This window comes from Macaca thibetana, chromosome 1 (genome assembly GCF_024542745.1).
Source record: "Macaca thibetana thibetana isolate TM-01 chromosome 1, ASM2454274v1, whole genome shotgun sequence".
NCBI lineage: Eukaryota > Metazoa > Chordata > Mammalia > Primates > Cercopithecidae > Macaca > Macaca thibetana.
The window spans coordinates 64,311,463-64,326,033 of NC_065578.1; the positions used below are offsets into that span (position 1 = coordinate 64,311,463).

Genomic DNA, 14,571 nt, shown 5'->3' on the forward strand with positions numbered 1-14,571 from the left:
ACAAAAATCTTATAGCAGAGACAGACCACTGTGGCATGGCATTGGAGACTTTCTCTCTGGTTGCCTTTGATCAGCAATTAGTACTCTTTAGGAATGATTGCTCTGCTAATTACACATGAACTTACCTATGCTTCCTTTCTTCAACTGTAAAATGAGGATAATAATAGTACTCTCCTCACAAGACTGTTGTAAGGATTAGATGACTAAACATATGTAATGAAGTCACAGTAGTACCTACCACAGAGAAGTGCGCAAGAAAGTGAGTCATGTTGGGCATTGTGGCTCATGGCTGTAATCTCAGCACTTTGGGAGGTCGAGGTGGGAGGATCACTTGAGCTCAGGAGTTCAAGACCAGCCTGGGCAACATAGGGAGACTTCATCTCTAAAAAAAAAAGAGAAGGAAAATGAGTCATTATTATTTGGGGAAGAAAGAAAAGACTCTACAGTCAATAGCGTGGCCTTTATCCTTGCCTTTTCATTTCCTACCTGTGTGCATCCTTAGACAAGTTATTTAACTCTTAGCAGTTTCTTCATCTTAAAATAATTGTAAAAACAATGCCTTATTCATAAGGTTTTTGTGAGAATTAAATGAAATAATGCAGATAGAGTAACACCATGCATGACACTCAATCAGTATTTGTTGCAATGACAATTACTGACATTCAACTTGTACACATTTTTATCTCCCCTCCACTGCAATCCTCCTGTCAAATTATTTCCAAAAGCTTGAGGATATTTGGACACATTACATTTATAGCACTTCACTGATCAACCTACTTGATAACTTAGTAGCCAGTTTAGAGCATTATGGTTAATTTAAGTCATCTTTTATTTATTTATTTTTATTTGTTTTTTTTTTTTGAGACAAGAGTCTTGCTCTATCACCCAGGCTGGAATGCAATGGCGCAATCTTGGCTCGCTGCAACCTCCGCCTCCCGGGCTCAAACGATTCTCCTGCGTCAGCCTCCTGAGCAGCTGGGATTACAGGCACTCACCACCATGCCCAGCTAATTTTTGTATTTTTAGTAAAGATGGGGTTTCACTATGTTGGCCAGGCTGGTCTCAAACTCCTGACCTCGTGATCTACCCACAGATCATGGCCTCCCAAAGTGCTGGGACTACAGGCATGAGCCACCGCACCCAGCTAAGTCATCTTTTAAAATTCTTCTAAACTTCTAAAATGCCAGCAAAATTCTTATTTAAATGTTTAATTTATATATATACACATATATGTATACAAATATATAATGGCTAGAATGTTAATTTTGGGTTCATTTTATGAGACTCTAGACTCGTATGTTGTATATGCTATATGTAGTGTTTATAAGAGTACTCGGGGGATCAGTCCTTGAAAAATTGTGTTCATTTTATAGGCTATGAGGCACAGTTTGATTATTCAAAGTTATTATAAAGGTATATGTTTGTTTTTATCACTGCTTCTTCCTTTGATTTATTTGGTGCTGAGAATGTAGCTCAGGAATGCAACCACCAATGACAGAGCTGTTTCTATGAGAAAATAGTCTGCCCCTCAGTGATCAATTGTGATATGGAAGCTAGGACTCACTGTGGTGCAAGCAGTTGCTGCTTGCCAAATCACAACACTCCCTGTGTGTTAGGAAAAGACATCCCAAATCTGAAAGGTAGGATTTCCACAAAACAAATAATTCAGAAGTTAATGCCTCGTAGCAACTAAAAAGTAAGACTTGATTTTTTGGTGTAGTTTTTTCAAAGTATTACATGTCAAATTTTCTAAAAGTATCTGTGTGTGTGGGTAATACAAAATGTTGCAAGTCAGAACCACTTGGATTTTATTTTCTATCCTGTGCACTGTTAAAAAGAATTGGGGCACATTACCTATCAATTTTATTTCTTTTTTTCCCCAAAATGCAGATAATAATTACAAAAGATTAAATGATAAATATAAAGTACAGAACATAGTACCTGGCACATGGTAGATGCTCAATAAATGTTTCCTTCCTTTTTCATTGTCATTGATGGTCCATTACAAAATATATATTAAAAGAAAAGATGCTGAAAGCCTGGTAGATTTGGGTACTTCTATGTCAAAGATACCATTCATGGCCTTTTATAAGTGATTCAAAAAATTAACATGTGCCTCAACTTCTACCTTGCTGTGAGCTCTCGAAAGGTGGCAACAAATCCTTTTAGAGTTTCTTACAACAGAGAAAGTCCAACTGTGATGCTACAGAATATTGGCTCCTCTGTTGTGTTCTTGGATTTTCTCTCAACAGTTGCTTGCTGTGGTTTCTTAGGTTACAGGTACAATTAGTGAACTAAGGATTTAAGGTATGAGGCTTATTATTATTATTGGCTTTAATGTAACTATGGCTTATGCCTTATTATTTCTGGACTTCAGTCATCACTGTCATTATCAGACCTGCTGATCATCAGTCATTTCAGGGCCAAAAATAACAAAAGCACCAGAAACTGAAATACTGAGGACAATATAATCAACTCTGTTATTCAGGGACTTATTATTTCAAATCTCCGATTTAGAATTTGTTAGAATTTCCCAACTGGATGTGCATTTGAGTGTAACTTTGTTATGTGAGTAGCAAAATACTTTGCAAAGCAAAATAATAAACAAGATTTCAGGAGGAATGTTCAACCCGCTAAAGAAAACAGTAGGATGAGAACATTGAGAACCCATAGAGGTTTCCATTTACTTAAAGAATTAGAAGCATGCATGTATACACTAAGATACCACAATATATTTGGCTGATCTATTTTCTTCTCTGTCTCCCTCATTAGACTTGGCTTTTTTGAGAATAGGAACAAAGTTCCTGTAAGAGTAGGTTTTTGTACATGTTAGCTAAATTAGTAGGTCCTTCAGTGCTGCGTGGAAGGCTTAGGTGTTAATCATATTCATGAATCTCTTACCAAACACACACACACACACACACACAGACACACAGGTGCAAAATTCTGTCAGTAGGATTCACTGAGCTGGAGTTAGGATTGCAAGAGGTTTGTTGGGGATAATTATGCCTATAAAAGATAAGAGTGGGGAAGAAGCAGGATTGTGTAGGAAAAGCCTCAGACCATGATGTGGATCTGGGAATGTCTTGGTTGACCCTCTGGAAAGTTCTGGAACAAAGATAACTCATTAGAAAAGCCCCACATTAGGCAAAAACAGCCAGGCCCTAGTATCCCTACCATGCTTAGTTATTGGCTGGGGGATGGCCAAGAAGAGCATGACCTCAGCTCAATAGCTGAGACAGATCCTGCAGATGCTAACAAATGGAGGCTATTGGCTAACTGCACTGCTTGCAGCTGAGCAGCAACTTCTTTCTTAAAGGAAGATCTGAGTGATGCACCTTTGTGGTTACCACAAGCCCTGAGATAATGAACCTCCCTCATAACACAAATTCAGATATGAGGTGATTGACTCTGATTGCCACTTCCAAAGATGTCTGCCCACCTCTTCTCTGAGGAAGCATGAACAGAAAGTCTTGGGTGAACAAAGACAGAGAGCTGTATTTCACTGAGTCCCCAGGGTCTGGAAACTTGGTTGACAATAAGAGAATCAGCCGGCCGGGCGCGGTGGCTCAAGCCTGTAATCCCAGCACTTTGGGAGGCCGAGACGGGCGGATCACGAGGTCAGGAGATCGAGACCATCCTGGCTAACACGGTGAAACCCCGTCTCTACTAAAAAATACAAAAAACTAGCCGGGCGCGGTGGCGGGCGCCTGTAGTCCCAGCTACTCCGGAGGCTGAGGCAGGAGAATGGCGTGAACCCGGGAGGCGGAGCTTGCAGTGAGCTGAGATGCGGCCACTGCACTCCAGCCTGGGCGGCAGAGCGAGACTCCGCCTCAAAAAAAAAAAAAAAAAAAAAAAAAGAGAATGAGCCAACTGGAAGATACGGTGAATTGCCACTGTTGAAACCCAGCCAGGGCCAGATGTGGTGGCTCATGCCTGTAATCCCAGCACTTTGGGAGGCCGAGGTAGAGGGATTGCTTGAGCCCAGGAGTTCAAGACCAGTCTGTGTAACACAGCAAGACCTCTAAAGATAATTTTTAAAATTAGCCAGACGTGGTGATACACACCTGTGGCCCAGCTACTTGGGAAGCTGAGGTGGGTGGATTGTTTTAACCTGGGTGGTCAAGGCTGCGGTGAGCCATGATTGCACCACTGCACTCCAGCCTGGGTCACAGAATGAGACCTCATCTAAAAGGAAGGATGGAAGGAAGGGAGGGAGGGAGGGAGGGAGGGGCGTGGTGGCTCACACCTGTAATCCCAGCACTTTGGGAGGCCCAGGCAGGCAGATCACGAGGTCAGGAGATCGAGACCATCCTGGCTAACATGGTGAAACCCCGTCTCTACTAAAAATACCAAAAAATTAGCCGTGTGTGGTGGTGGGTGCCTGTAGTCCCAGCTACTTGGGAGGCTGAGGCTGGAGAATGGCATGAACCCGGGAGGCAGAGCTTGCCTTGAGCCGAGATCATGTCACTGCACTCCAGCCTGAGCAACAGAGCAAGACAAGAAAGAGAAAGAAAGAAAGAAAGAAAGAAAGAAAGAAAGAAAGAAAGAAAGAAAGAAAGAAAGAAAGAAAGAGAGAAAGAAAGAAGAGAAGAAAAAAGAGAGAAAGGAAGAGTGGAAGAGAGAAAGGAAGAGTGGAGAGAGAGAAAGAGAAAAGAAAAAGAAAAAGAAAAAAGAAAGAAAGAAAGAAAGAAAGAAAGAAAGAAAGAAAGAAAGAAAGAAAGAGAGACAGAGAGAGAGAAAGAAAGAAAATCCAGCCAGCCACAGTTCCCAGAATCATTTTCATGAATATTTAAAGTAAAGAGGACAGTCACTAATAGGAAGTGCTAAACCACAGCCAGGGGATGGATGGCACCAACTGACTCCCCTTCCGAGTCTTCCCCAGCCAGCTGCTCAGGTGTTTCCTGGTTGTTTCAGTAATCTCATAGTATCAAGGCCCCACATTTCTTTTCTTTCTTTCTTTTTTTTCTGTGAGACAGGGTCTCTGTCACCCAGACTGGAGTGCAGTGGGGCAATTATGGCTCCCTGGGTGATCCTCACACCTCAGCCACCCAAGTAGCTAGGACTACAGGCACACACCATCGCACCCAGCTAATGTTTGTGTATTTTGTAGAGATAGGATGTTGCCATGTTGCACAGGCTGGTCTTGAATTCCTGCGCTCAGGTGATCTACCTGCCTCAACCTCCCAAAATGCTGAGATTACAGGCATGATCCACCATGCCTGGCTTTCTTTTCTTTTTTCTTTTCTTTTTCTTTTTTTTGGGCGGGGGGACAGCATCTCACTCTGTTGCCCAGGCTGGAGTGCAGTGGTGCAAACTTGGCTCACTGCAATCTCTGCCTCCAGTATTCAAGCACTTCTTGCGCCTCAGCCCCACAGGTAGCTGGGACTACAGGTGCACGCCAGCACGCCCAGGTAATGTTTGCATTTTTTGGTAGAGACAGGGTTTCAACATGTTGATCAGGCTGACCTTGAACCTGACCTCAAGTGATCCGCCCGCCTCGGCCTCCCAAAGTGCTGGGATTACAGGAGTGAGTCCCCATGCCCTGGCCTTTATTTTCAATCATACAAGTCAAACATTCTCTTCGCAGAAAATTTAGACAGTACAACTTATTCTGCAGAATAAAATAAGTCACTCGTAATATCACATCCCAGAAACAATTATTCTCAATTTTGTTTTCCAGTCACATTCATAACAAAATATACCCCTTCCTCCCTCCAGTGATCTAATGTCATATACATTTTCCAAAGACAGGCCATTCTTGCAGCCTGCCTGGACTGAGAAGCTGGCAGTGCTAGGGTCAGATGGCAAAGTGCTGAGAGGAAGAAGAGTGGATGGGGGATACAGAGTAATCACCTTCCAGAGTTCTTTTTTGATTGGGTACTCTTTGAGGGTAGATCTGAGCATCCTGGGGTCTCATGTTGAAATGACCTCTGTCGGCCGGGCGCGGTGGCTCAAGCCTGTAATCCCAGCACTTTGGGAGGCCGAGGCGGGCGGATCACGAGGTCAGCAGATCGAGACCATCCTGGCTGACACGGTGAAACCCCGTCTCTACTAAAAAATACAAAAAACTAGCCGGGCGAGGTGGCGGGCGCCTGTAGTCCCAGCTACTGGGGAGGCTGAGGCAGGAGAATTGCGTGAACCCGGGAGGCGGAGCCTGCAGTGAGCTGCCACTGCACTCCAGCCTGGGCGGCAGAGCGAGACTCCGTCTCAAAAAAAAAAAAAAAAAAAAAAAAAAAAAAAAAAAAAAAAAAAAGAAATGACCTCTGTCCTCTTTTTGGCCTGGAGTCAGGCAGAGCAAGTAGATGTTCTTGGGTGTGGGAAAACATGGGGCTAAGGCAAATCCATTCCCTGTACCCATCCGTGTGTATGACCACCACCCAAGCCACCATGCAGAATTGCAGACAGACTCCTTTAGTTAATACTAAGTCCTTATTGTGTAATAGAATATTTTTTCTTGCCCTCAAGAAGTTTACAGTCTAGTGAGAGAGACAGGAAAACTGACCTTTAAAATACATCATGCTGTGGCCAGGTGTGGTGGTGCATGCCTGTAATCCTAGCACTTTAGGAGGCCAACACGGGTCGATCACTCGAGTTCAGGAGTCCGAGACCAGTCTGGGCAACATGGTGAAACCCTGTCTCTATTTTAAAAATTAATTTAAAAAGATTAAAATATATCATGCTTTGGATGTGGTGGCTCCCATCTGTAATCCCAGTACTTCGGGAGGCAAAGGCGAGAGGATCATTTGATTACAGGAGTTCAAGACCAGCCTGGGCAACATAGTAAGACCCCATCTCTACAAAAAAGTTTTAAAAATTAGCCAGATGTGGTGACCCATAACTATGGTCCCAGGTACTTGCGAGGACAAGTTGGGAGGATGGCTTGAGCCCAGGAGGTCAAGGCTGTAGGGGCCTGTGATTGTGCCACTGCACTCCAGCCTGGGTGACAGAGTGAGACCCTGTCTCAAAAATTTTCTAAAAATTAAAAAATAAAATACATCATGCTATTTGCTAAATAGCAAGATGTGTATGATACTGTGAGAGACGAGGGAGTAAACACTGTAACATATAAGTCAGAACATGATGACTAGGTTGGCAATCAAGGGAAAAGGGCATTCAAGGATGACAGGAAGCTAAGACACAAGACAATGAGAGATAGGCGGCTTGGGGATGAGAATTAGGCTCAGTGAAACCAAAAAACAGGTATGGAAGGGGCAGGGTTTTGGGGTGATGGATTTCACTATATCAGGTGAATGCCTTTCAGGTATTAGGCTACGGGTATTTTGTTGTTGTTGTTGTTGTTGGTTTTGTTTGTTTGTTTTTGAGATGGAGTCTCGCTCTGTCATTGAGACTGGAGTGCAGTGGTGCGATCTTGGCTCACTGTAACCTCTACCTCCCAGGTTCAAGTGATTCTCCTACCTCAGCCTCCTGAGTAGCTGGGATTATAGTGCATGGCAATTAATTTTTGTATTTTTAGTAGAGATGGAGTTTCACTATGTTAGCCGGGCTGGTCTCTAACTCCTGACCTCAAGTGATCCGCCCACCTTAGCCTCCCAACGTGCTGGGATTACAGACATGAGCCACCATGCCCCGCCGTAACATTTAATGAGATGGAATCTCTGCTTCCAGTCAGGCCACAGTCTGGTTGAGAAGGCCCCTGAAGTGATGTTTGAGACCCAGCAGCATCATTAATTCTGAGAGTTCCACTATAGCAGTTCTCAGTGTCCACCTCAAGCCAGTTAAGCATTTAGTAACACCAAATTATTAGACTTTCCTTCTAAGAGAATTTACATCTGACATACAACAATTAACCAACTAATTTAATTTTTAATAACTCTTTGATAAACTCTAGGCTCATAGTTTTAAAATGTATTTAATGCACACATATTGCATCCCCCCCAAAATTCATATGTTGAAGCCCTAATCCCTGGTACTGCAGAATGTGACTGTATTTGGAGATAGGGTCTTTAAAAAGGTAATTAAGTTAAATGAGAGCATTAGGGTCAGCTCTAATCCAAACTGACTTTATAAAAGGAAATTTGTACACACACAGAGACACCAGTGGAGTGTGTGCACAGAGCAAGGACCATGTGAGGACACAGGGAGAAGACGGCCATCTGTAAGCCAAGATGAAATCTCTTCAAAAGAAACCAATCCTGCTGACACTTTGATGTTGGACTTCTAGCCTCCAGAACTGTGAGAATATAAATTTAGTTTAAGCCAACTAGTTGGTGGTACTTTGTTATGGCAGCCCTTGCAAACTAATAGATATATGATCCTGCCAGTAAAATGCATATGTACATGCATTTTTAAATGTACTCATGGTTTCCCTGTGTTAAAAAGTCTGTACCTCATCTTATAGAAATCAGGAACCATTGAGATAGTTTTTGAGCAAAGGAGTGACAGGACCAGATCTGTGTTCTAGAAAGAGAATTCTGATGTCAACTAGGAGAATGAGTTGGAAAGGTGGTGATACGGTTTAGCAGTGTCCCCACCCAAATCTCATCTTGAATTTCCATGTGTTGTGGGAGGGATCTGGTGGGAGGTAATTGAATCATGAGGGCAAGTCTTTCCTGTGTTGTTCTTGTGATAATGAATAAGTCTCATGAGATCTGGTGGTTTTAAAAATAGGAGTTCCCCTGCACAAGCTCTTACCCTCTTTGCCTGCTGCCATCCATGTAAGACGTGAGTTGCTCCTCCTTGCCTTCCACTATGATTGTGAGGCTTCTCCAGCCACATGGAACTGTAAGTCCAATTAAACGTCTTTCTTTCATAAATTTCCCAGTCTCGGGTATGTCTTTATCAGCAGCGTGAAAACAAACTAATACTGAGACTGAGGGTAGGAAATCTGACAAGGAGCCTGCTGCCATCAGTAGAGTCACCAATCCCTTGACGAAAGGCCCTGAAACATTTAGAGGGTATGCTGAGGGCAGGGGTGCAAAGGGGGGTTTACCCTGGGGAAAGAAAGGCATTTTGCACAATATTACCCATTGACCTGAATTTAAACTTTCATCATGGTGTAGGCTAGCCTTGGTGACAAAGCATTTGAGGGAAGCTGACTTTGCTTGTGCAGGAGATCCCTAAGTGTTGGACACCAGTCTCTTACAGAGAGCTGTGTGTTTCTTTTTCAGATATTTGCTGTTCTTGGCCAGGCCTGGTGGCTCATGCCTGTAACCTCAGTACTGTGGGAGGCCAAAGCAGGAGAATTGCTTGAAGCCAGGAGTTGGAGGCTGCAGTGAGCTAAGAAGCTGCTGCTGCACTCCAGCCTGAATAGCAGAGCAAGGCTCTGTCCAAAAAATAAAAATAAAAATAAAAAGTTTTAAAAAATTAATTTGCTGTTCTTTACTTGGCCTGCCAACTGAGATATCTACTTGTAGCCTAGGAAAAATTACTTCTTAGGTAGATAGTTAAGAGATTTTATAAATTTACCACATGGGAAAAAGAAATAGTTTGGGACTTGACATTAAGATACCAGGTTCAAACTCTGGGTGTTTTCCAGACTAGCAATTTGATATTGTTTAGATCTTTTTACTTCTCTGGGCCTTAAGCTGCTGATTGGTAAAATGAAGAGAGGAAGAAAAACAATTCTTTAGTTTTCTTATATCCAAGGCACTGTATACTGAAGATGTTCCTAATTAGAGGGTGTTTATGCTATTTAATACTCAGAAAAACTGTGAAATATTACTATCCTCATTTGACAGATGAAAAAACTAAGGTTTGTCCGAGAAGCCAGCATTCAAACTCATGTGTCAAGCTCTAAATCCACAATTTCTAAGGCTCCTTCTCATTCCAAAATGCTGTAATTCATGTGCAGTACCTGGAACATTTTAGGCTGAATAAACGCTAATGTCTAATCAAGCCACAATAGTAAAAACAATAGGTTTTCCAGTGATTACTAAGTGGCTGCGAAAGAAGCACTCATCCAGCAGGGAAATATAGTTTCTCACTGGCAGAGAATGTAACAGGCAAAGGGAGGCCAACAATAAGTCAGCAATTTTTCAGGAGCAAATGACATTTTCTCAAGTTGAAATTGTAGAACTCTGTAGTCTGGAATTTGACTCAAACTCTGGGACAAGTGCTGGAGGAATGGTGAAAATAAATGCCCTAAATCATGTTAGACCCAGTTAATCTTCTGATGCTGCTGCTAAAAGGCTCTCCTCCAATACTAACATGAAGCAGAGAAGAATAATCCAGGTCCCCTAATTTCAAGTCTAGTGTCCTTTCATTGTCCTCAAGTAGCTTCTACCTGGGTTGAGGAAACATACAACTCTTATCTGTTCTTTATTCATTCATCCACTCAACAAGCACTTATCAAGCACTGTCTATATGTTAACACAGAGTTGTGTATGGGGACGTAAAAGCAAGATCCCACTGGGCACAGTGGCTCATGCCTGTAATCCCAGCACTTTGGGAGGCCGAGGTGAGTGGATTCCCTGAGATCAAGAGTTTGAGACAAGCCTGGCCAACATGGTGAAACCCCATCTCTACTAAAAATACAAAAAATTAGCTGGGCATGGTGGCAGGTGCCTGTAATCCCAGCTACTCGGGAGGCTGAGGCAGGTGAATTGTTTGAATCCAGGAGGCAGAGGTTGCAGTGAGCCAAGATCGTACCACTACACTCCAGCCTGGGCAACAAGAGCAAAACTCCGTCTCAAAAAAAAAAAGCAAGGCCCCTGTCTCATGTGTTCGTGTGAAGAGACCACCAAACAGGCTTTGTGTGAGCAACATGGCTGTTTATTTCACCTGGGTGCAGGCAGGCTGAGTCTGAAAGGATTATCGTTAGTTCTTACAGGTTTTGGGATAAGCAGTGGAGTTAGGAGCAATGTTTTGTGGGCAGGGGGTGGATCTCACAAAGTACATTCTCAAGGGTGGGGAGAATTACAAAGAATCTTCTTATTAGCCGGGCGTGGTGGCAGCGCCTGTAGTCCCAGCTACTCGGGAGGCTGAGGCAGGAGAATGGCGGGAACCCGGGAGGCGGAGCTTGCAGTGAGCCGAGATCGCGCCACTGCACTCCAGCCTGGGCACAGAGCGAGACCCCGCCTCAAAAAAAAAAAAAAAAAAAGAATCTTCTTAAGGGTGCGGGAGATTACAAAGTACATCAGTTAGAGTGGGGCAGAAACAAATCACAATTGTGGAATGTCATCAGTTAAGGCTATTTTCACTTCTTTTGTGGATGTTCAGTTGCTTCAGGCCATCTGGATGTATACGTGCAGGTCACAGGGAATATGATGGTTTAGCTTGGGCTCAGAGGCCTAACAGTCCCCTTGCTGCTGGGCGCAGTGGCTTACGCCTGTAATCTCAGCCCTGTGGGAGGCTAAGGCAGGAGGATCACTTGAGCCCAGGAGTTCAAGACCAACCTGGGCAACAGGATGAAAACACATCTCTACCAAAAATACAAAAATTAGGTGGGTATGGTGGTGAGTGCCTGTAATCCCAGCTATTCCGGAGACCGAGGCAGGAGACTTGCTTGAACCCGGGAGGCAGAGGTTGTGGTGAGTAGAGATTCCGCCACTGCACTCCAGGCTGGGCAACAAAGGGAGACCCTATCTCAAAAATAAATAAATAAATAAATAAATAATAAGAAAGAAAGAAAATAAATAAATAAATAAAAGCAAAGCAGGGTCCCCTGCTTAGCAGGGGTTTATGGTTTTGATGGGGGAAGCAAGGAAAGCAACAAGAACAGAGGGGAGCCCAGGAAATCATGGGTACACAGAGGTGGGACATTCTGCTTAGACTGCAGAGGGAGGTAACCAGGAAAGAATTCCAGGAAGTGTCACTCGAGTAGAGTCCTGAAAGATGAGCTTGGAGAAAACCCAAGCAGAGACGGAGAGAAAAGCTCCTGCCTAGACATGGAGACAAGAAAAAACACGGCACCTGCAGGAAGGGCAAGTCATTTGAAATACAGTGGTGGGAGGAAATGTTATTGCTATTGTGTGGTTTCTACACAAGTACATTAGGAGTTCAGAGAAAGGAGACATTTTTAACCCCAGTAATGATAATATCTTACATTTTTTATAGCACTTTACAGTCTGACAAGAGTCTCTACCTTATCTTATGGGTTTGACCATTTCATAGATAAGGCAAATGAGGGTCAGGAGGTCAAATGCCTTGGGCATAGCCTTACAGGAAGTGAGTGGCAAGGCTGAATCAAAAGCTCAGGGATTTTCCTTCCCAATTCAGAATGGGATGGAGTGTCAGAGGACTCTTGGCGAGATCAGCTGTGTTTTGTCCTAACTCTGTGCTCACAGAACCACACAAGGGGCCGCCTAGGGACGGGAGCGTCTCAGTTTAGGGGGTTCTACCAGACAGGAAGGAGCTAAAGATTAGAGACCCATGACAAGACCACAACATCTATCCAGGACATAACACCTCCTGGAGCCGTGAAAAGAGTTCTGGCCTCTGTGGAAGCGCTTATCTTCTAATTCATTCTGTTTCTATGTATTTATTTTATTTTTAGAGACAGGGTTTCGCTCTGTCATCCAGGCTGGAGTACAGTGGCATGATCCTAGCTCTCTCTAGCCTTGAACTCCTGGGCTCAAGAGATCCTCCCACCTCAGCCTCCCGAGCAGCTGGGACTACAGGTATGCACCAGTACCTCTGGCTAAGGTTTTTAAATTTTTTGTAAAGACAGGGTCTCGCTATGTTGCCAAGGCTGGTCTTGAACTCCTGGCCTCAAGTGATCCTCCCACCTCAGCTTCTCAAACTGTTGAGATTACAGGCATGATCCACTATGCCCGGCCCTATTCTGTTTCTAATAAAAGGGCATTACTTGTCTCTGTACCCCATTTTCTTCATTTGCCAAATAGACACAATAGCAAGACCATTTCTGCCCTCCCTGTCTCTCAGGAAGGACATTTCATAACTCTGGGGAGCCCTGAACATTCAGGGATGGCCACTGGTGCTCTTTGCAGGGGTATCACGTCAGGGTTATAAAGGTGAGAGAAAGGTTTTTAAAGTGCAGGTGTTTCACAAATGCAAGACAATACTTTTATCTGTTTGGAATGGGCTGTACTTAGGAGCTGGGGAAGAGGAAAAGGGAACAGTTTCAAGCAGTTCTATTAGGTTGGTGCAAAAGTAATTGCAGTTTTGGCAATTACTTTAATGGCAAAAACTGAAATTACGTTTACACCAATACTTCACTCCTCACCTTTATCCCTGTAGCAGGGGCTGCAGGTGGGCCCCCCATATTCCTTGACCTTAACTGCTTCCATGGTTGCCAGCCTGAATACTAATTGCCAGCACCTGGGTCTCTTTGCCTAGGGGTGTTCTCTGGATGCCAGTGATCACTATGCCTTCGCCTGCTGCAGGCTGGAAGCACCATGGGGCTAGCTCTCCCTGACAGTGGATCTCAATCATTGCCAAATGGGATTTGGTAGATAAGTACCCCGGCTCCTTCCTTTTTGTTTGTTTAGACTTTCGAACAATTTTTTGTAGTAAAATGTAAAATCTACCATCTTAACCATTTAAATGTACAGTTCAGTGGCATTAAGTACATTCACCTTTTTGTGTAACCACCACCACCAACCATCATCCATCTCCTGAACGTTTTCATCTTCCCAAACTGAAACTCTGTACTGTGAAACAATAACTCCTCATTGCCTCCTTCTCAGCCCCTGGCAAACACCATTCTACTCCTAGACTACTTTCAGACTCCGTTTCTTCTTCCATTTAATAAAAGAGAGTCCACTGCTGACCAATGGGATTGTTTCTATATGTGGAGGCCTTCTCGCAAACATATGATTGAGTTTTTTGTGGAGAACGGTAATAGGAAATGCGATTGTAAAAAGAAGAGAGAGACAAAACTGGATGAGAGTTTCATACTGGGTGTTGCATCCACAGGTCTCAGCAACCCTGCACGGGTTTGCCCAATTCTTGCGCATCAAAAGTTGATTTTGCGAGCCATTTCCATGCGTAGATCCACCAGCACCTTTCGTAGCTTTCCCCTGTCGCCGGCAGCATGGCTTCTCATAGTACTGCCGAGGCTTAGTGCCCTCAATCAGCCTATCCATAGTGAGGATTCTGCTTAGGGTCCTGTATGCACCTTCCATGTTCCTTTCCCGTACCATCACAGTCCTGGCAATGAACTTCAGATGTTTTGCCATGACCTTGGATTTAACTCTCCGCTCTGCAGGACCTGGTGTGTTCAGTACCTAGCTGACCCGAAGGCTTCTCCTCTTTCCTCTTTTGTGGGGGTAACTACACGGGTTCCTGGAGTTCTCCAGCAGAATTAAGCTCTGGTTGCCTCTAGTGATGACTTGCTTGGTAACACAATTTTTACTGGTATCTGTTCCTTCCCTACCTTACTTCTCCACTGTTCTACCAGCATTTCCTGGGGTCACTTCCCAAATAAACAACTTGCACTCCGTTGCTTGTCTCATGGTTTGCTTCTGGGGAAACCCAAACCAGGATGACCCCTCCCTGAGTTGTATGCTGCTTTCAACATTGTGGAAGGGGTTGGAGAGGAAAACTGGGGGGAGACTCAGAAAAATAATGTATTTATTCATTCATACTTTCTACACCCAGCAAATACTTATTAAGCATCTATTTCATGCCAAGCACTGTGCTAGGTAC

The 14,571-nt window shown here is 43.9% G+C and overlaps 1 pseudogene; it reads right to left on the reverse strand.

Annotated features, from left to right (window-relative positions):
- Positions 1-13,634: 13,634 nt before the first annotated feature.
- LOC126948612 (28S ribosomal protein S21, mitochondrial-like) lies at positions 13,635-14,155 on the reverse strand (annotated as a pseudogene).
- Positions 14,156-14,571: the final 416 nt, after the last annotated feature.